The sequence below is a fragment of the Bos grunniens genome, chromosome 16 (genome assembly GCF_055505025.1).
Source record: "Bos grunniens cultivar Pamir isolate PY7600 chromosome 16, Bosgru_T2T1.0, whole genome shotgun sequence".
Lineage (NCBI taxonomy): Eukaryota > Metazoa > Chordata > Mammalia > Artiodactyla > Bovidae > Bos > Bos grunniens.
Genome location: NC_141180.1, coordinates 26,358,095 through 26,379,654, shown reverse-complemented (window position 1 = coordinate 26,379,654; position 21,560 = coordinate 26,358,095). Strand labels below are relative to the sequence as shown.

Genomic DNA, 21,560 nt, shown 5'->3' with positions numbered 1-21,560 from the left:
CAGAAAAACAAACAATCCAATCAAAAAGTGGGGAAAAGACCTGAACAGACATTTTTCCAAAGAAGACATACATATGACTAATAAACACATGAAAAGATGCTCAACAACACTCATTATTAGAGAAATGAAAATCAAAACTACAATGAGACATCACCTCACAACAGTCAGAATGGCCATCATCAAAAAGTCTACAAACAATAAATGCTGGAGAGGTTATAGAAAAAAGGGAACCCTCTTGCACTGCTGGTGGGAATGTAAATTGATACAGCCACTATGGAAGATGGTATGGAGATTCCATTAAAAAAATTAGGAATAAAACCACCATATGACCCAGCAATCCCACTCCTGGGCATATACCCTGAGGAAACCAAAATTGAAAAAGACATACGTACTCCAATGTTCACTGAAGCCCTATTTACAATAGCTAGAGCATGGAAGCAACCTAGATGTCCATCAACAGATGAAAGGATAAAGAAGTTGTGGTACATATACACAATGGAATATTACTCAGCCATAAAAAGGAACGCATTTGAATCAGTTCTAATGAGATGGATTAAACTAGAGCCTATTATACTGAGTGAAGTAAGTCAGAAAGAGAAAGATAAATATTGTATACTAATGCATATATACAGAATCTAGAAAGATGGCATCAAAGAATTTATTTGCAGGGCAGCAAAGGAGAAACAGACATAGAGAACAGACTTATGGACATGAGGAGAGGGGAAGAGAGGGTGAGACGAATGGAGAGAGTAACATGTAAACTTACATTACCATATGTAAAATAGATAGCCAATAGGAATTTGCTGTATGTTTCAGGGAACTCAAACAGGGCCTCTGTTATCACCCTAGAAGGCTAAGATGGGGTGGGAAATGGGAGCGAGGTTCAAAAGGGAGGAGACATGCGTATACCTATGGCTGATTCATGTTGAGGTTTGACAGAAAAGCAACAAAATTCTGTAAAGAAATTATGCTTCAATGAAAAAACAAATTAAAAAACAATAAAAGAATCCACCTGTCAGTGCAAAGGATACAGCTTGGAACCCTGGTCTGGGAAGATTCCATATGCTGTGGAGGAACTAAACCCACGCTCCATAACTCCTGAGCACTCGACTATAGCCTGAGACCTGTGACTACTGAAGCCCACATGCCCTGGAGCCCATGCTCTGCAATGAAAGAAGCCAGCAAAATGAGAAACCAATGCATTTCAGCTAGAGACTAGCCCCTGCTTGCCAGAACAAGAGAAAGGCTGCACTCAGCAAAGAAGACCCCGTACAGCCTCCCTGCCCCCCTCAAAAAGTACATAAATAAATAACAATTTTTAAAAAGCATGAAAATCATTGAGATGTATCATTTTTATCATATGAAGTAATCTTTTGATGTTTTCCGAATGTTTTTTCAGGAAATGACTTTACATAATCTGGCTTTCCCATATAACTTTTTTTCCTCCTTATAACTTTTAGTTCCTCAGAGCAATCTGAGAAGCCACCTTTCTGGCCATAATCTTCTGTAAAGTCACCAAGTAAAACATATTTGTCACATTTTAAGTTGTGCATTTCTTGTCATTTTACATGCTCTTCCAAGACCTTTTCCCAACCCACAGTGTCCTGTCCCCACTCACCTGAGTTCCAGGCGTTAGATGAAAACTGTCGACTAAAACACCTGAAAGTCACCACCTGAAAGTAGAGAATTATTTTACTTGGTTCGGAATGTTTACGACCCAAGCCCAGGAGACAGCATCTCAGAGGCTCTGAGAAAACTGCTCCAAGGAGGCAGGAGGGGGGAGTCAGGCTATTTACAAGTTTGTAACAAAGGGAGCAGGCAGTAACATCAAAGATTATTGTGAGGTAAAAAAAAAAAAAAAAAAAGATATCAAGATAAGGAATTTAACATTGTATGTATGGCAAGATACAAGCCCCTGGGCTCACTGAACCCATTCCTTTCATATGCACCTCAGCTCTCTGGGGTCAAATCTTGTTCCCTTGTTCACGCGAAGGGTGGCAAACGTGGAAGATGGCTGCTTCTTGCATTCCCGACCAGCTCCTCGGCTACGACCCTGGGGAATGGCGACATCTGCTGGATTGGAGGTTTACATCACTGTGCAAATATTTGTACTCAAGTGGCATGTACAGGACAGCCCAATTTTTTAAAATATATTTATTATTTTGATTATTTGGCTGTGCTGGGTCTTAATCATGCATGCAGGATCTTTGCTCTCCCTTGTGCCCCTGAGGCATCTTTTAGTTGTGGCAGGCGAATATTTAGTTGCGGGATATGCGATCTATTTCCCTAACCAGGTATTGAACCCAGGGCCCCTGAATTGGGAGCATGGAGTCGTACCCAGTGGACCACCAGGGAAGTTCCACGATGTCAAGAATTATTAAAAATTCTAAAGTATACCATCTTGAACAGAAAATTGATTTCTATCTTCTACCAGCAGGTGATCATTTCTATGATCTACCAGCAGGTGGCCTAGGAGACCTAGAGCTCAGAATGTCTATCACTGAAGATGAATCCAGTCTCTTATTTCCTCCCACCCCCATCCCCCCTTCACAAGCTACTGGATCAGCTTAAGTGAACCATCATGTATTGGTGACCACATGTAATACGTGAGTCCAATATCAGTCTCTGGGTTTTGCTTTCCTCCGCGTTGTAAGCAGTAGAAGGATAAAGACTTATGCTATTCACTAGGAGGGAGAAGCTTGGGAGGAAAAAAAGCATTATGGAGTTCTTACGCAATAAGGAGCTCTTGCTCAACAACTCCTGAGGCAAGTCCTCAACAAGTAATATCTCACTGGATCCTACTAAAAATCCCATAAACAGTGTGTGCATCATTATATTCATCGTGGGGAAAACAAAGCTCTGCCTATGAGCTATATCCCAGCCCTATATGCCCCTCTTCCTCAGAATAAACAATTGCAGCCTCTGAATCCTTAGCAGGGAAACTTTATTTGGTTGCATTTTGTTTAGACACCCTGTGAGGATTAAATTTATGTGTCAGCTTCATTGTGAGATGAGATGCCAAGATCTCAGATCAAACACTAATTCTGGGGGAATCTGAAAGGGAATTCTTGGAGGAGAATAGCATGGACTCAGTAGACGGAGTCAGGAGATCAGCCCTCACCAGTGTGGGAGGGCATCGTCTTATCCTGTGGGGGCCTGATGGAACAAGGGCTACTGCTCTCCCTCTCCCTCTCTTTAGCCATGAATACTGGAGCTTCTGATTCCTGAACCTTGAAACTCCAGGACATACACAAGTGGTGCCTTTGTTCTCAGGCCTTTAGCCTTGACTTAGTGCTACACCATCACTTCCATTGTTTTTCAAACTTAAGATAAGGTCTGAACTAAACCACACTTTGTTCTAGTTCTCTAGGCAACAGACAGCAGACAGTGGGACTATTAAGCCTCTATAACCATATAAGCCTCTCTTTACCTGTCTATATGACAGGTGAATCTTGAATAAGTTCAACATGGTTGAACTGCTCAGACTAACTTAGATGAGGATTTCTTTTTAACAGTGAATTTGGTCTACATCATATGTAGTTGGTTGAATTTGAGGATGATGAACTAGGATAGGGAGTGCCCACTCTGAGTTATTTGTAAAACATAACATATATTTATTATATATTTGAAAATTCTGATAACCAGACAAGCTGTCTTTGACTTTTCTGATAGAGAGGAACTGGAATTGTAATGGGAATTAACAGCCAATTCTGATGTGACCAACCACCCAAAATGATACAATACTGAAATGTGGTATGGAAATAAAAAATCCATGTTAAATGTTTTGTTATTTTAGCATTTTGTTAAAAGGAATTTGCATGTCTGGCCACAACTCAATTATATCAATAGGGACCACTACTTACCCATGACAGGCATGAAACAGTGAGAACCAGTCTCAACCTTTTTGGATGTAGGGAAAACATCTTGCAGAAGTGGGGACCTTTCCTTTGGCACTAAAGCACACACAGTGGCAAAAAACTGTGATGTATACACTGACTGGTAGAAGCATGAAGAATACCCACGCCCAAAGTGAAGGCTTGAATCAGCAGTAAGAGCCCTGCTAAGAGCTCTTCATTCCAATAGTTCATTGCACACTGAGTATGTTCCCTTTTGTGTCTATTAAACCACTGAACAGACAAATAAATAATCCAGGAGGTAAGAGTTGCCTCAGGGGGCTTACATTGTGGCTCAGATGGTAAAGAATCTGCCTGCAGTGTAGGAGACCTAGGTTCGATCCCTGGGTTGGGAAGATCCCCTGGGAAAAGGAATGCCTGCCCACTCCAGTATTCTCTCCTGGCTAATCCCATGAACAGAACAGCCTGGTGGGCTACAGTCCATGGGGTCCCAAAGAGTCAGGCACGACTGATTGACTAAACACAAACACACACACACAAACACACACACACACACAACACACACACACACACACACACACACACACACACACACACACACACACACACACACAAGCAATGCCCCAAGAAGAATTTCTTTATTCTGTCTTAGAGAATGAATAAATTATAGGATTGATAAGGTTTTGAATCATGGACAATGTGCCTTTTTTAATCAGTAACTGGAGATAGCTGAGGCATAAATTGAACACAGAATATATCATGGAGGATAGCAGTTGGTCTTCCATGAGTGTTTCTTTATTAATTGTTTAATAATTTTTACTGGAGATTAGCTTTACAATGTCACATTAGTTTCTTGCTTTACAACAAAAAGAATCAGTCATATCAATACATTTATCCACTCTCGTTTTAGATTTCCTTCCTGTTCAGGTCACCAGGAGGATCTCTTTATTCCTGACAATTTCTTCACAACAGTATCCCCAGGGTTAACTGAACCACATTTGGGTTTCCAGTGTGTATCCACCCAGGTTCATAACAGATTCTAGAAGAACATGTCCCTGAAAGTCCAATCCCCTCCCAGAGTCTACGTTTGCCCTGCAATCCTGCACCATCCCCCACCACTATCACCTTTCCTTCTCCCATTCATATTGTGCATATTCCTGAAACCATTCTAGATTTCAGTCTCCAAGAGCACAGAAGAAAGCTTCTGATAGAGGCAACCCCCTAGGCAGGGGCAGGACAGCTGTGTACAATGGGCTCCATGTGATGGCATACATCCTCATCACAGGGAGGACAGGGGCTGAGACTTATCCAGATGATCCTGGGATGTCCCAAGTCTCTGAGAATCTCCAACAGCTGAGCCCGAAGCCGGGCAAGTCTCGCTTCCAGGAGAACACCCCGAGGTTTGTAACTCTCCTGAGGGGCAGGATAGCGCTCTGGCCTTAAACAGGGCAGCACAGCGGTGTGTCGCAGCAGCTTCTCTATGATGGCCGTGGACAGGAGGTTCCCACACAGGCTGAAGGACCTGAGCTAGGAGCAGCAGCTCAGGGCAGGCAGGAAGGCCTCCAGCTGGGAGTCTGTGATCCCACACACATCTAAGTCCAGTTCCTGGAGGGTGGCTGCGACTTTCTGCAGCAGAACTTGGAGGGGCTCAGGCCGAAAGTCAGTCATGGTGACACCACTGAGATCCAGGCTCTTGAGCTGACTGATGTCTGGGCTCTGGGACACGTGGGTCAAGTCTGATTCTGTAAGCCGGCACTTGGTTATTGACAGGCTGTCCAAGGGGAACTTCAGGCACCTGGGGAGAAACCAACCAATTAGTTCTTGGAAAATGGGTGCCAGATTACATACTCAGTTCAGTCACTCAGTCATGTCTGACTCTTTGCAACCTCATGGACTGCATCAAGCCAGACTTTCCTGTCCATCACCAACTCCTAGAGCTTGCTCAAACTCATGTCCATTGAGTCAATGATGCTATCCAAACATCTCATCCTCTGCCGTCCCCTTCTACTCCTGCCCTCAATCCTTCCCAGCATCAGGGTCTTTTCAAATGAGTCAGTTCTTTGCATCAGGTGGCCAAAGTATTGGAGTTTCAGCTTCAGCATCAGTTCTTCCAATGAATATTCAGGACTGATTTCCTTTAGGATGGACTGGTTGGATCTCCTTGTAGTCCAAGGGACTCTCAAGACCCTTCTCCAACACCACAGTTCAAAAGCATCAGTGCTTCAGCGCTCAGCTTTCCTTGTCATCCACCTCTCACATCTATACATGACTACTGGAAGGACCACAGCTTTGACTAGACAGACCTTTGTCAGCAAAGTAATATCTCTGCTTTTTAATATGCTATCTATGTTGGTCATAGCTTTTCTTCCAAGGAGCAAGCATCTTTTAATTTCATGGCTGCAGTCACCATCTGCAGTGATTTTGGCATGCACCCCCCCACCCAAAAAAAAAAAGTCTGTCACTGTTTCCCTTGTTTCCCTCTTCTATTTGCCATGAAGTGATGGGATTGGATTCCATGATCTTCATTTTTTGAATGTTGAGTTTTAAGCCAGTTTTTTCACTCTCCTCTTTAACTTTCATCAATAGGCTCTTTAGTTCCTCTTTGCTTTCTGCCTTACGGGTGGTGTCATCTGCATATCTGAGGTTATTGATGTTTCTTCCTGCAATCTTGATTCCAGCTTGTGCTTCATCCAGCCCAGCATTTCACATGATATGCCCTGCATATCAAGTGAATGATATGCAGGGCATATCATTTATCAAGTTAAATAAGCAGGGTGACAATATACAGCCTAACATACTCCTTTCCCAGTTTGAAACTAGTCCATTGTTCCATGTCTGGTTCTAACTGTTGCTTCTTGACCTGCATATAGATTTCTCAGGAGGCAGGTCAGGTGTTCTGGTATTCCCATCTCTTGAAGTATATTCCACAGTTTATTGTGATCCACACAGTCAAAGACTTTGGCATAGTCAATAAAGCCGAAATAGATGTTTTTATGGAACTCTCTTGCTTTTTCTATGATACAACAGATTTTTGCAATTTGATCTCTGGTTCCTCTGCCTTTTCTAAATCCAACTTGAACATCTGGAAGTTCACGGTTCACATACTATTGAAGCCTGGCTTAGAGAATCTTGAGCATTACTTTGCTCGCATGTGAGGTGAGTACAATTGTGTGGTAGTCTGAACATTCTTTGGCATTGCCTTTCTTTGGGATTAGAATGAAAACTGACCTTTTCCAGTCTGTGGCCGCTGTGAGTTTTCCAAATTTGCTGGCATATTGAGTGCAGCACTTTCACAGCATCATCTTTCAGCATTTGAAATAGCTCAACTGGAATTCCATCACCTTCACTAGCTTTGTTCATAGTGATGTTTCCTAAGGCCCATTTGACTTCTCACTCCAGAATGTCTGGCTCTAGGTGCATGATCATACCATTGTGGTTATCTGGGTCTTTAAGATCTTTTTTTGTATAGTTCTTCTGTGTATTCTTGACACATGTTCTTAATGTCTTCTGATTCTGTTAGGTCCATACCATTTCTGTTCTTTATTTCACCCATCTTTGCATGAAATGTTCCCTTGGTATCTCTGATGTTTTTGAAGAGATCTCTAGTCTTTCCAATTTTATTATTTTCCTCTATTTCTTTGCTTTGATCACCTAGGAAAGCTTTCTTATCTCTCCTTGCTATTCTTTGGAACTCTGCATTCAGATGGGTATGTCTTTCCTTTTCGCCTTTATCTTTAGCCTCTCTTCTTTTCTTAGCTATTTGTAAGGCCTCCTCAGACAATCATTTTGCCTTTTTTAATTTCTTTTTCTTGGGGATGGTCTTGATCACTGTCTCCTATACAATGTCACAAACCTCTGTCCATAGTTCAGGCACTCTGTCTATCAAATCTAATCCCTTGAATCTATTTGTCACTTCCACTGTAAAAGTGTATGGGATTTGATTTAGGTCATACATGAATGGTTTAATGGTTTTCCCTACTTTATTCAATTTACGTCTGAATTTGGCAGTAAGGACTTCATGATTTTGATAGCTTACAGTGAATGATGTTGGATTCATGATCTCCAAAGAAGATTTAGCTTTAGGATGAGGGACCAGGCTTGATCACTCAAGAACATTTGTGTAGCAGAGTTTTAATAAAATAAGAAAAGGGACAGAGAAAGCTTCTGACACAGACATCAGAAGGGGTATGGAGAGTGCCCCCCTAGCTAGTTTTATCAAGGCCTTATATACTTTTATGAGACCCATTCCTACAAGATACATCTTAAATTAACAAGATTAAAATGAACAATAGAAAGATTTTACCAGACCCACTCCCATAATATACATTTTAAGATGACAGGATTAGTCAGAAGGTTCTTGTTAAGGAGAAACATGTCCTCGAGCAAGATACACTGTTATATTGACTAAGACAAAACAATGTAGAAAAGAACATTTGTCCTTTTCTCCTTGAGAGCCCCAGACCGATTTCTCCAACTCCTCCTCCTCCACCTTCTCCTCCTCCTCCTCCTCCTCCTTAGGAACCCTGGACTTCTTACCAACCAACCTAGGTATTGACTCTCTCAATCTGAGCTACAGTCAGCTCCCAGTCTTGTTTTTGCTGACTGTATAGAGCTTCTCCTTCTTCGGCTGCAAAGAATATAATCAATCTGATTTTGGTATTGACCATCTGGTGATGTCCATGTGTAGAGTATTCTTTTGTGTTGTTGGAAGAGGGTGTTTGCTATGATCAGTGTGTTCTCTTGGCAAGACTCTGTTAACCTTTGCCCTGATTCATTTTGTACTCCAAGGCCAAACTTGCCTGCTACTCCAGGTGTCTCTTGACTTCCTCATACTTTTGCATTCCAGTCGCCTATGATGAAAAGGACATTTGTGTGTGTGTGTGTATTAGTTCTAGAAGGTCTTGTAGGTCTTCATAGAACTGTTCAACTTCAGCTCCTTCAGCATTACTGGTTGGGGCATAGACTTGGATTACTGTGATACTGAATGGTTTCCCTTGGAAACAAACAGAGATCATTCTGTCGTTTTTGAGATTGCTCCCAAGTATTGCCTTTCAGACTCTTGTTGACTATGAGGGCTATTCCATTTCTTCTAAGGGATTCTTGCCCACAGTAGTAGATATAATGATCATCTGAATTAAATTTGCCCATTCCAGTCCATTTTAGTTCATTGATTCCTAAAATGTCAATGCTCACTCTTACCATCTCCTGTTTGACCACTTCCGATTTACTTTGATTTATGGACCTAACATTCCAGGTTCCTATGCAATATTTTTCTTTACAGCATCAGACTTTTACTTCTATCACCAGTCATATCCACAACTGGGTGTTGTTTTCACTTTGGCTTGTCTCTTCATTCTTTTTGGAGTTACTTCTCCACTCTTCTCCAGTAGCTTATTGGGCACTTACCCAGGAACTGTGGTGTTGGAGAAGACTCTTTAGAATCCCTTGGACTGCAAGGAGATCCAACCAGTCTATTCTGAAGGAGATCAGCCCTGGGATTTCTTTGGAGGGAATGATGCTGAAGCTGAAACTCCAAAATCACTGCAGATGGTGATTGCAACCATGAAATTAAAAGACGCTTACTCCTTAGAAGGAAAGTTGTGACCAACCTAGATAGCATATTAAAAAGCAGAAACATTACTTTGCCAACAAAGGTCCGTCTAGTCAAGGCTATGGTTTTTCCTGTGGTCATGTATGGATGTGAGAGTTGGACTGTGAAGAAAGCTGAGCACCGAAGAATTGATGCTTTTGAACTGTGGTATTGGAGAAGACTCTTGAGAGTCCCTTGGACTGCAAGGAGATCCAACCAGACCATTCTGAAGGAGATCAGCCCTGGGATTTCTTTGGAAGGAATGATGCTAAAGCTGAAACTCCAGTACTTTGGCCACCTCATGCAAAGAGTTGACTCATTGGAAAAGACTCTGATGCTGGGAGGGATTGGGGGTAGGAGAAGAAGGGGACGACAGAAGATGAGATGGCTGGATGGCATTACCGACTCGATGGACATGAGTGTGAGTAAACTCCAGGAGATGGTAATGGACAGGGAGGCCTGGCGTGCTGCGATTCATGGGGCTGCAGAGAGTTGGACACGACTGAGCAACTGAACTGAACTAGAGCCTCCAGAGGGAGCACAGCCCCTAGAGCTCCCTGTGGACTTTGCATTTCTCGATCGGGAAGGGAATAAACCTGTGTTTCTTTAGGACACTGAGATTTTGGTTACAGCCTCAATTGGACTTATACTATCTTTCTGGTCCTTTTAACAAACCTGTCAAACTCCTTCCCTGGTCAGTGCCAACACATGTAATTTCTATAGTCTGAGCCACTCTGTCCTCCCTCCCAACCTGTCCCTGCATCTGTCTCGTCCCTCTCAGCATTCTAGTCTCAGCCTAAATGTCTACTCATCAAAGAAGGCCTCCTTGGCTAGATCCTCATGGCCCCATTACTGCTGTCATGCACCCCTTTACTTCAGCACACCCCCAGGGAACTCTCTATGACCCACAGGCCATCAAGGCCCCCACTTTTGTAAGCCTGTCCCCTGACATCACACTCTCACATTAGTGCTTGTTTAACATTCCTTTCCTTCTGAATTGAAGGCTCTGAGGTCAGAGGTTGGTTTGACTATGGCTCAGTGGATGTTTGTGGGATGAATGAATGGTGCAGGAGTGCGAGGAGGCTAGCTGGCTCCAGCTCAGCTGTCACTTCTGTGTTCATCACAACTTTCCTCTCTTCTGTATTCTCCCATCAGTCATTCATTCAATAAAAATTATTCATTGAGAGTCTGTACCAAGTTTGCAGAACTTGGAATCATGTTATATTTCTGGGCCTAAGTTTTTTCTTGTGTGAAATGGGGGTAATTGAAGATCCCTCCAGCATCTCCTGACATTCACTTCTGTCTCCTGCAAACTAATGACATTCCATGTTTGATACTCATTTATTCGTGGACTGGTAAAGAAAACAACCTATGGGTTTGGAGGAGGTGCCTGCAAGCATGCATGCTCAGGGCTGTCCAATTCTTTGTGACCCCATGGGGTGTAGCCCAACAGGCTCCTCTGTCCATGAATTTTCCAGGTGAGAACCCTGGAGTGGGTTCCATTTCCTCCTCTAGGGGATCTTCCCAATCAAGGGATTGAACCTGAGTATCTTACGTCTCCTGCACTGGCAGCAAGTTCTTTACCACCACATCAGCTGGGAAGATTTGGAGGAGAGGCAGGAGCTATACAACACAGACAGTGATTCCAAGACCTCAAAGGTGGGCCTTCTTTAAAACTAGTGGTGGCTCTGCAGCCACCTGCTCTCTGGCACATCCAACGGTATGGTGGACCTCCATGTGATTCACATGGTGTTGTGGTGGTGTGGCAGTTTTCAGAAGTGTGCTGGGATGTGCTGGGAGCAAGGGCTGATATGGAAGCTCTAAAGTTGGCCAGACTCCAAGTGGGCCATTCGAGGATGTGGGAACATGGAGGGTATTCAGGGGACCTTCCTTGCATGGGCAATAATCAGCTGTGAAGTTGTGACAGAGAAAATCAGACAAAGGTATCAGTGGTAAAGTCATATTTTATTCAAAACTATACAATACAGGAAAATATACCCCATCATGAAAATGGACATCATTCACAATTCAACTGGTACAAGTATGGAGTCACCACCAAGAAGCAGGGTTTTGCCGGGTTTGAAATTTCTAAGAGGAGACATCAGATCTGGGAGGGATTCTGGATGAACCAATCTAGAAGATTTCTTGCTGAAGGGAACACAACATTATCAGATAACAAGAGTGGACAGTGAGGAATTTTGATCACATTTTGGAGATGATTTGATATCAAGAGTGTGGTTTCTTGCTGAACAATTCTTATTCAAAGTGGATTTTACATGCAAACCCTCAGACATTCCTGGGAGAAAGTCAGGAACTTGAAAAAACATTGATTAAACAATGTTTTTAGTTGAGAGAATTTTGTTGGAGCACTGGGTGGACTGTGCAAATACTGATATAATGAAGTGTGTGGCCAACTTGGGAACAGGTAAAGGTCACTGGTGATGGGCAGGGAGGACTCAGGCAGGTCACATGGGACTTGGAATAAAGAGGAGCTACTTGGTAAGATTTCCACAGTTTGAGTCACATTCTCTATATCTCTGCAATGGTTGCAGGGAGATGATTTTGTCAATGGACAAAGGAACAGGAATGGAGAGCAGGGAGAGAGCACAACCTGCATCCTGGCTGGGTTAGAGCATTTGTGTTGGACACATGTAGGTGGACAGACACAGGGGCACCACAGCCTTGGCTGTTTGCAGGCAGCTTGGGTGTAGATGTGGTGAAAACATAGAGCTGAGGATGACCACTGGAATGCTGATTTGTCCACTGGGGTCTTGTCCTCTATTTATGGTGATGTGTTTCTATGAGTTGAATGTTTGTTCCCCATCTTCTACTCCATCTCTCATACACCATCCCTCACACCCCAAAAATTCATATCTTGAAGCCTCAAACCCCAGGGTGATGGGAGTTGGAGTTTCCTTAGGAGATAACTAGGTTTGGATGAGGTCATGGAGCTGGAGATCCTTGAGCCATTTGGTGCCCTTAGAGCCAAATGAAGAGACTTGAGCTCCCCTCCCCACACCGAGTGAGGAAACTAGGAAGCTTGTTCCCTCCACAACCCAACCTCACTGCCTCTCTGATCTCAGACTTTCAACCTCCAGAATTGGAAGATGTAAATTTTGTTTGTTTAAGCCCCTCAGTCCATGATATTGTTATAATGGCCTGAACTGATTCAGACACACCTGAAAGGGATAGAAAGAGTGTACAGGAAGGTGGAAGGTATTTATGGGCTCATGATTTTTTTTTTCTTGGAAAGTCACACAGCACACTGTAAGAAGTCGGTGCTGTATATACTAGGTTAAAGTAAAATACAGGTGATATGGCTGACTTTATAATGTAATCCACTCTTAACAGAAAATTCCCTATGACTATAACATTCATTCATTATTTCAGGTTATAGGTAATTTACATGAAAATATATATTGACCACAAGTCAAGTGTTATTTCTTCTATATCCTGTATTTTTATATTATTATCAGCTGATAATATAATGTTGATTTTCCCCATATTGACTTTATAATGAAAAATAATATTTGACTATAAACTAATGATAAATTTTCCCATGGACCATGCATTTATAGTCATTTACTGCCTTGTCAGGATCTGTGGTCAGTTATGGGACCACAGGGTGATAGAGACACTGTTCCTACCCTTTATGGGACAATGTTTGCCTAACTGGGGAGTTGCTGAGAAAAAAATATTTTTAATACATACTGTTATCCTACAACCCAGCAGTTTCACGCCTTGGTATCCTTCCAAAGGATTTGAAACATTCTATCCACACAAATACATGCATGTTACCTGTAGCCCCCCAGGCTCCTCTGAACATGGGATTCTCCAGGGAAGAATACTTCAGTGGGCTGCCATGCCTTCTCCAGAGGATCCTCCTGACCCAGGGATCACACCTATCTTAGGTCTCCTGCATTGGCAGGTAGGTTCTTTACCATTAGTGCCACTGGGAAGCCCATGATTTATTCATGGCCTCATATAAATGCTAAGTCCTTTTTCTTTCCTTTCTGTTGAAGGAATAAAGGGTAATCTTGAGGAATGAAGAATCCTAGGGGTGTCTGCTAGCAGGGGAAAAGAAGGAAACAACTCATTTCTTGAACCTCCTCCTCTATGCCAAACCTGGAGCAAAGGCCTCAGTGTGCATCTTCTCATTGATCCTACAGGATCCCCATATGCCTGTGTGCATTATTACCTCCATTTTATAGAAGCTGTACCTGTTTCTTAGATCCCCCTCCATCCCCAGACCAACAATATCAGCCCCTGAATCAGCAAGGAGCCTTCATTTGGGTGCCCTTGTTTACAGACACTGTACTGGTTAATTTTATGGGACATTGATTCTGGGCATTTCTGAGATGGTGATTCTGGGAAAGATTATCATTTGAATCCACCAACTGTGTGAAGGGATCTGCCCTCACGAATGTGATGGGGCTTCATCCAATGCCTGGGGGCCTGAATGGAACAAGATACTATCTTTTCTCCCTCTTTCTCTTCTTCCCCATGAACACAGCAGCTTCTGGCTCTTGAAACTTGAGACTCTGTGGCTTACATGAGTGGTTCCCTGGTCCTCAAGACTTTAGCCTCACACTTGGAATTATATCACCGGCTTCCCCCATTTTCAACCCTGAGTACTGGCCTGAGTTATAAAACTGGATTTCCTGGTTCTCTCGCTTACAGAGCAGACCATGGGACTTCTCCATCTCTATAGCCCCTTTGAACTCATCCCCACAATAATCCCTTCTAATACATACCTACATGTACAGATTGCTCTTGACCAACATGCCATGAAACTGCTCCGATCCTCTTACTCGTGGACATTTTTCTATAGTAAATATAGCACTACCCCACCTACAGGTGCTTAAATCTCAGGATGTGGACCAAAGGTAGGGAGAGTTGACTATGAGTTATAAGGTGTAAATAGAGGGAGTTAGGGTTAATAATATGTGGATGATAAAACAGGCTTCCCTGATAGGAAGAGATAGTAGGTGTTACAGGAATAAAGTACATCTCTCAATGATATAACCTAACATATAAAAGGATGCAATTTCTTAATGTGACTTAGAAATACTAAAACCAAGTGATGCACCTGTATGATTTTAGTATTAAGACAAAAGGAAATGGATGTCTTTACTGGTCAAAACTGCACACTCATGATAGGCATGGGTTGTAAGGACAAGGGGTCCTGGCTCATCTGCATACGGATGATGCCTTCCAGAACTGAGAGTCTTGACTTGTGAAGCGAAGCCATGTCACAGCACAGAAGGAGAAACTGAGACCTATGTGGAATCACTAGGAGAACAATGAGAACTGCTCATGTCCAGGTTCACGGCCTGAATCAGCAGTGAGGACCATGTCAAGAGTCTTCGCTCCAATGGTTCATGGTGAATGAGTACGTTTTCCTTGTTGTGTGCAGTTAACCCACTGAGCCATCACAGAAGTAAGGAGGCAAAGATGTCCCAGACAGAATAGAGAACTGGTGGGAATAATGGGGACTGAAGATCATAGACAATTCAGTTCCCTTTCTTTCAGTAACTGAAAGTAACTGAAGATTTCTGAGATGGAACAGAGAAAACAGGTCATATCAGGAAGGGCACCAGTCCATACACACCAAAGTTTTCTTTATTTCTATTTCTTTACAATCATCCACCCAGGAATGATGCCACATGTACATCCCAAGTTTGCTCTAAAAAATTAGATTCTTTTTCCTGATGCTATAAATACATGCCCCAGAAAGTCCCATCACCTCCCCGAGTCTATATTTCTCTCTGCAATCCTGAATCTCCCACCACCTTTCCTTTTCCCATTCAAATTAAACTAATATCTGAAGCCATAGGTGTGTTTTCATGTTAAGAAATCCCCATGTCCTAGAAGCCAGTTTCCAAGTGCCCAGAGAAAGTTTTGGATAGAGGCAACCATTAGGCAGGGGTTAGTACAGCTGTATATAATGGGCTCCACATGATCGCATATGTCATCACTACGGTATGGACAGGGACTTAGGAAAATCCTGATCATCTTGGGCTGGACTAAGTTCCTCATAATCTCCATCAGTGGAGCCTGAAGCTGGGCAAGTCTGCCTTCCAGAGGAACACCCTGAGGGCTGTAACTCTCCTGAGGGGCAGGATACCATTCTTGCCTTAAACAGGGCAGCACAGCAGTGTGTTATAGTGTCTTCTCCATGACAGCCATGGATAGAAGGTCCCACTTAGGTTGAAGGACTTGAGATGTGAGCAGTGGCTCAGGGCAGGCAGGATGGCCTCAAACTGAAAGTCCCTGTTCCCACATTGATCTAAGTACAGTTCCTGGAGGGTGGCTGCAACTTTCTCCAACAGAACTTGGAGGAGCTCTGGATTAAAGTTGACCAACCAGACACCACTCAGATCCAGGTCTTTTAGCTGAGAGATGTTCGGGCACTGGGACGGGGGGTCAAGTCTGATTCTGTTAGCTAGCAGTTAGTTATTCAGAGGTTTTCCAAGGTTGTCTTAGGGACTTGGGGAGAAACCAAACAATTAGTTCTTGGAAACTGGGTGTCAGCTGTCTACAGGTGATTAGACAGATGGTTTGTTCAGGGCAAATGTTAAGTCTGACCATCTGATGAAGGTCAAAACACTGATTGCCCAGTCTCGTTCTAGGCTCAGTCCTGTCACCTTCACTATATAACTGAGTCAATTCACAGAACCTTGAAAGTTTTCTCCCTCATCTATCAAGCAGTGTACAACATGACTCCACTTCCTTCGGAGGATGAATGAATATAATGCAATGCACTAAAATGTGTTCAGAGGAGAGGCTGACACAGCCTCAGTCAAGTGTGAACATCCCTAATTTTTACTGCTGTGTGATTGGATGAAAAATCATTTTGGCTAAGGCATCCTTCAGTCCACTGTTGGCTCTATATGCCTACACATCTGGACAGGTGAGGCTCTGGGGAGATGTGTGTAAAGAAGCAACTTACAGGATCCCACAACATCAAGTGTGATGCCAGTCTAGAGGGGCTCACTTACATCTCTGCATCCTCTACAAATTTTCTATCACTTTCTATTACCCTTTTCTCTCAGCTTGATTAACATCATCTCCCGAATCATGCTTTTCCCTTATATTAATTACCTCGTCTACAGCACAAGTCAATCTTTTACAGAGAGATCAATTAAGACATCCTCATTGTGGTGACAAACCTTGTGATCACAAGTTTTTCCTTAGAAATGCTCTGGTCTGATGTGTTTTCCACATGTAAAAGGCCTTGTATTTTCTATATTTTAAGTCATTTGACATAGACACCTCTATTGAAGGAAAAAGTTATCAACCTTCTAGTGCCAAATCCAAACATTTCAGTCTATAATCTATACCTCCCTAGCAGGGTGTCCCTTTCAAGAGCTACTATGTCAGGTCAGCCTGCAACCTTGATTTGTGTGGTCATGGGGCACCACACTTCAGGACACAGCGCCTTTGATATTCTAATGTTATGTTCAGTGTCACCCAGCCAGTGGTCCACTCTCACCTGAGCAACTGGTCCAGGCAGCCTTCAAGGAAGGAGGGAGACTCCATATGGAGATCCTCGAGGTGGCCCAGCCTCAGGAACTGAGAGGTGATTTGGACAAAGTGATACTGCTCCTGCTTCTCACAGACAGACATGTGGACGGGGAAGAGATGGAACCTTTGTAAATTACTCACCTGGCCCAGGAAAGGAGCAAACACGGCCAGGGTGGACAGATGCCAGCTGCAATTCACACTCACCTCCTGGATACAGTCCAGCTGCATCATATTCAGGACCTTAGTGATACTTTTCATGGCATTGCAAAGATCTTCAGCTTCTTTCAGCACAAGTGTATGGATGCTTTTCTCTGCTCCACCCACCTGAAAAGGTAAGTGAGGAAGTTGTCCAGGGTCCTTTTTTTCAGGGAAAGGTCTATGAAAATCCTCAGTGGAGCCACATGCTGCTTTGCCATCGACTTGGACTCAGCCACTGGTGCCCTTCATGACTTGTGCATCTGGGAGTGCTGGCTCCACCCCACATGCTCCAGAAGTTAGGGCCAAAGTCCTTCAGATCTAGCACCCATAGTTTGTACTTCCTATTAGGGAAAAAGAAGATTGGTGGGGATGCATTAAAATCCACCCAGAAAGAAGCTACAGCATAGAATCTGGCTACACGCTGCCCTCCTCTGCTGTAACTTCAGATTCCTGACTTCACAGGCTGCCTTGTCTTTTTCCCTCTCTGACTCCCTTTCCTCCATCTCCCTTTCCCCTCTTCTCCTCTCTGATTCTCCACTTTTAGTAACTCTAAGCAGGACTGGGAAAAGGTAGGGAACATCCTTTCAGCTTCCAGAAGATATTTCTCTTAGTGATCCAAGGCCTCTAGGCTTCTTCACTGCCATCCTCAGATTCCGGTAGTCCATCCCTTCCCATCCACATTCCCTCACCCTAGCTGTCTCCTCCAGGACACCCAGGATTCTACCAGGTTACTCACATAAGACTCACCTGGAGCGAACCTTCTGGGCAAGCAGGTCATCAGGTGCTTCCAGTACTGCCTGTAGAGGCCCCACATGTGGCATGTCCATCAGGTTCCCCAGAGGCAGGTATATAAAGGGTCAAGCTTGCACCATGACCTTCAGGGTCTCAATGCATCTCCTTTCGAAGGCTTTCCTGAAGAGAGGTGAGAAGAGCTCTGTGGGTGGAAACTCCAAAGCGGAAATGGCTGAGGCCTCACCCCTCAGCAGGCTTGTTCCTGCCAGGTCCAGGAGTCTGGATGGGCTCTGTGTGTTGCCAAAACTTTTCACTCTCATCTCATATTCAAAGAATTTGTTAACACAATAAACCACTCATTATATACAAATAAATAATACAGATATTTATTAGAGAATTATCTAGCTTACTTTCAATATACTAACATTAAAAGAAAAAAGAAATAGAAACAGCAGAGGATACATTACCAAACTGGGTTTTAACCAACATCCAGACTTAATCAGTGCTGCGAAGTCCCCTGTCACAGCACATCTGGAGTCCCAACTGGGAAAAGGTCACAAGCAGAGCATCAGCTCCGTGGGTGAGACATCAAAATTGCAGTTCAATGTTCCTGCTTATAATCCCAGGACCGAATCTTCATCAAACTGTAAGTCTGGTTTCCTGTTAATGCCGTTTGTTTTGTCTTGTAAAACTTGGAATGTTGTTAAGCCTGGGGCTTGGTTGGCCAGGCCCCCTCCAGTTCACTTCAGTCACTCAGTCCTGTCTGACTCTTTGTGACCCATGGATTGCAGCATGCCAGTCTCCCCTGTTCATCACCAACTCCTGAAGCTTGCTCAAACTCATGTCCATTAAGTCGGTGATGCCATCCAACCATCTCATTCTCTGTCATCGCCTTCTCTTCCTGCTTTCAATCTTTCCCGGGATCAGGGTCTTTTTCAATGAATCAGTTTGCATCAGGTGGTAAAAGTATTGGAGATTCAGCTTCAGTATCAGACCTTTCGATGAATATTCAGGACTGATTTCCTTTAGGATTGACTGGGTGAGTCTCCTTGCAGTCCAAGGGACTCTGAAGAGTCTTCTCCCCAGCTCAAAAGCATAAATTCTTCAGTGCTCAGCTTTCTTTCTATAGTCCAACTCTCACATCCATACATGACTAGGAAAAACCATAGCTTTGACCACATGGGCCTTTGTTGGCATAGTAATGTCTCTGCTTTTTAATATGCTGTCTAGGTTGGTCAGAGCTTTTCTTCCAAGGGGCAAGTGTCTTTTAATTTCATGGCTGCAGTCACCATTTGCAGTGATCTTGGAGCCCCCAAAAATAAAGTCTCTCACTGTTTCCACTGTTTCTCCATTTATCATGAAGTGATGGGACCAGATGCCATGATCTTAGTTATTTGAATGTTGAGCTTTAAGCCAACTTTTTCACTCTCCTCTTTCACTTTCATCAAGAGGCTCTTTAGCTCTTCATTTTCTGCCATAAGGGTGGAGTCATCTGCATATCTGAGGTTATTGATTATTTCTCCCAGCTATCTTGATTCCAGCTTGTGCTTTATCCAGCCTGGCATTTCACATAGTATAGTCTGCATATAAGTTAAGCGAGCAGGGTGACAATATACAAGCTTGATGTACTCCTTTCTTGATTTGGAACCTGTCTGCTGTTCCATGTCCTGTTCTGTTGCTTCTTGACCTGCATACAGATTTCTCAGGAGGCAGGTAAGGTGGTCTGGTATTCCCATCTCTTGAAGAATTTTCCACAGTTTGTTGTGATCCACACAAAGGCTTTGGCATAGTCAATAAAGCAGAAGTAGATGTTTTTCTGGAACTCTCTTGATTTTTCGATGATTTATAGTGTTGCAAGTCTTGCCATCACAGCAGGCAGTCACTCCCAGTCACTCCCAGTCAGGGCAGTGCCCAGGCAGGTTAGAAGCAAAGTCAGAGGCCTGCTCTGCTCTTTTGCCTCTGAAGCCTGAAGAAGACTACGTCTATTTTATTTCCCTAACACTCCACATACTCATCCTGACTCTGTTCCAAAAGGAATCATGTGGAACCTACCAGGGAACAGGGCAACCATTTCCAGCCAAAAATGAGCACACCTTAGGCTATCCTAAGGAATCCACTCAGGGCCAAGGTCACTGCTCTTGCAAAGGTAGAAGTGAGGCACTTAACCCATATTACACTGTGGGCTCAGGAGGCACAAAGTGATACCTCTTTTCCTACTGGATTTGGAACAAGCATCTCACAAGTACAGACGAGGAAAAAGGCAACAACTAACTCATTCAGGTCCATCCACTGCTTTGCTTAATTTATGTCTCATCTGGAAGTGAGTACCGAGGACCCTGAAAGCTCACTCCAATTTTTACTTATTTTATTTGTATTTATTTTTATTGTTAAAAAAAAACAAAAGATTTTTATAGGGCTCCATGACTTAGAGCCCTAAATCTATGGGAAGAGGAGGGTCATGTGGATCAACACAGCCTCTATCTTTAGTTACTGCCGTTAAAGTTATTGAAAAAAATGAAAAATATACACCTAACTTGAATTATATTTATGTACAAGAATCATCTTAAATGTTAATAAATAAAACACAAACAGATGGTTTTCATTTAAAATATCTAATTAGTCAGGACATTTAAAAGTGATATCAGGCAAAGCACAAATTTAAATGTTTGGGATTCAGGCAAAACTACACTGAGAAGCAAAACAATACCTAAAACATGGTCATCTGAAAGAAGTAATTTTAAAAAACTTTCCCTGCCATCTAGAGATACATGCCACTCTTCAAAATTAGCTAACCATGGTTTTAAAAAAAAGCAGGGGGGGCGGGGGGTGTCCTTATATGAGGTTGGAAACTTACTGCTCTGATGTGGCTGGTGGGATGCTCAGACCTCAGACCTCAGACCTCAGACCTCAGACCCTGTGAAAACCTAGCAGTATCTCCAGAGCCAGAAAATTCTGCACTTCTTTTCCAGTTCTGGAGATTTGTATAGGTTTTCCTAATCCCATCACCCCTCTATTCCACTACTAACTCAATCATAAAGGGATACTTGATTAGATTGTGGAGTGATCATTGAATTGATTCTGATTGAATCTTCATTTTTTCCCCGGTTGATTGAATCAGATATACATGCAGGAAGCAGAAAGATGGCAGGGGAATTAAGGACTCATTGATTCACTGCACAAATATCGTTTGAATTCTATCAATATTCATAGTTATATTCCTGAATATGATAAAAAAAAAAAGAAGTTATTGGGTTTTGACATTGGACAGAAAAATTCCAAAGTTGAAAGTTTCATTGTTGGGGGGACTTTGGCCACATCAGAATTATCAAATGTTCCTGAATGAAAACAGCCTCATGTAAGCAGTGGGATGTGCCAAAAGAAACAAAATACAGGGTTCCCTGTATCGACTTGTCACTCGGTATTATGTAGGAAACACAGGAGACTGTGATATTCTTCAGGCAGCAAGGAAAGAGCTTCTGGGGCTTGGTTGGTCTTCCAGCCTTAAGCCAAGCCTTCTCTTAAGGTGGACAGGTCAAAATGTATGTAAAGAAGGAAGAGTGGGTCAGGACAGTTTGGAGCTGGGCATTTCAAAAGGGACCATGTGAATGATTGCAACAGTATAAAACAAATGTGTGTGTGTTTAATGAAGGGGGGAGATT

At 43.1% G+C, this 21,560-nt stretch overlaps 1 long non-coding RNA gene and 1 pseudogene across 2 annotated transcripts; both read right to left on the bottom strand.

The window, feature by feature from the left end:
- Window positions 1-4,633: 4,633 nt before the first annotated feature.
- LOC147356372 (PRAME family member 12 pseudogene) lies at window positions 4,634-8,100 on the bottom strand (annotated as a pseudogene).
- A 3,299-nt stretch (window positions 8,101-11,399) lies between these two features.
- Window positions 11,400-20,885, bottom strand: LOC147356371 (uncharacterized). Of its 2 annotated transcripts, none has more exons than XR_015143232.1 (4): window positions 20,756-20,885; window positions 17,917-18,081; window positions 17,176-17,295; window positions 11,400-11,592 (listed from the first exon to the last, which is right to left on the bottom strand). It is a non-coding gene; the product is annotated as an uncharacterized LOC147356371 (long non-coding RNA). The 2 variants fall into 2 exon arrangements; XR_015143231.1 differs by lacking the exon at window positions 17,176-17,295 and adding an exon at window positions 17,296-17,510 and having other exon boundaries at window positions 20,756-20,883.
- Window positions 20,886-21,560: the final 675 nt, after the last annotated feature.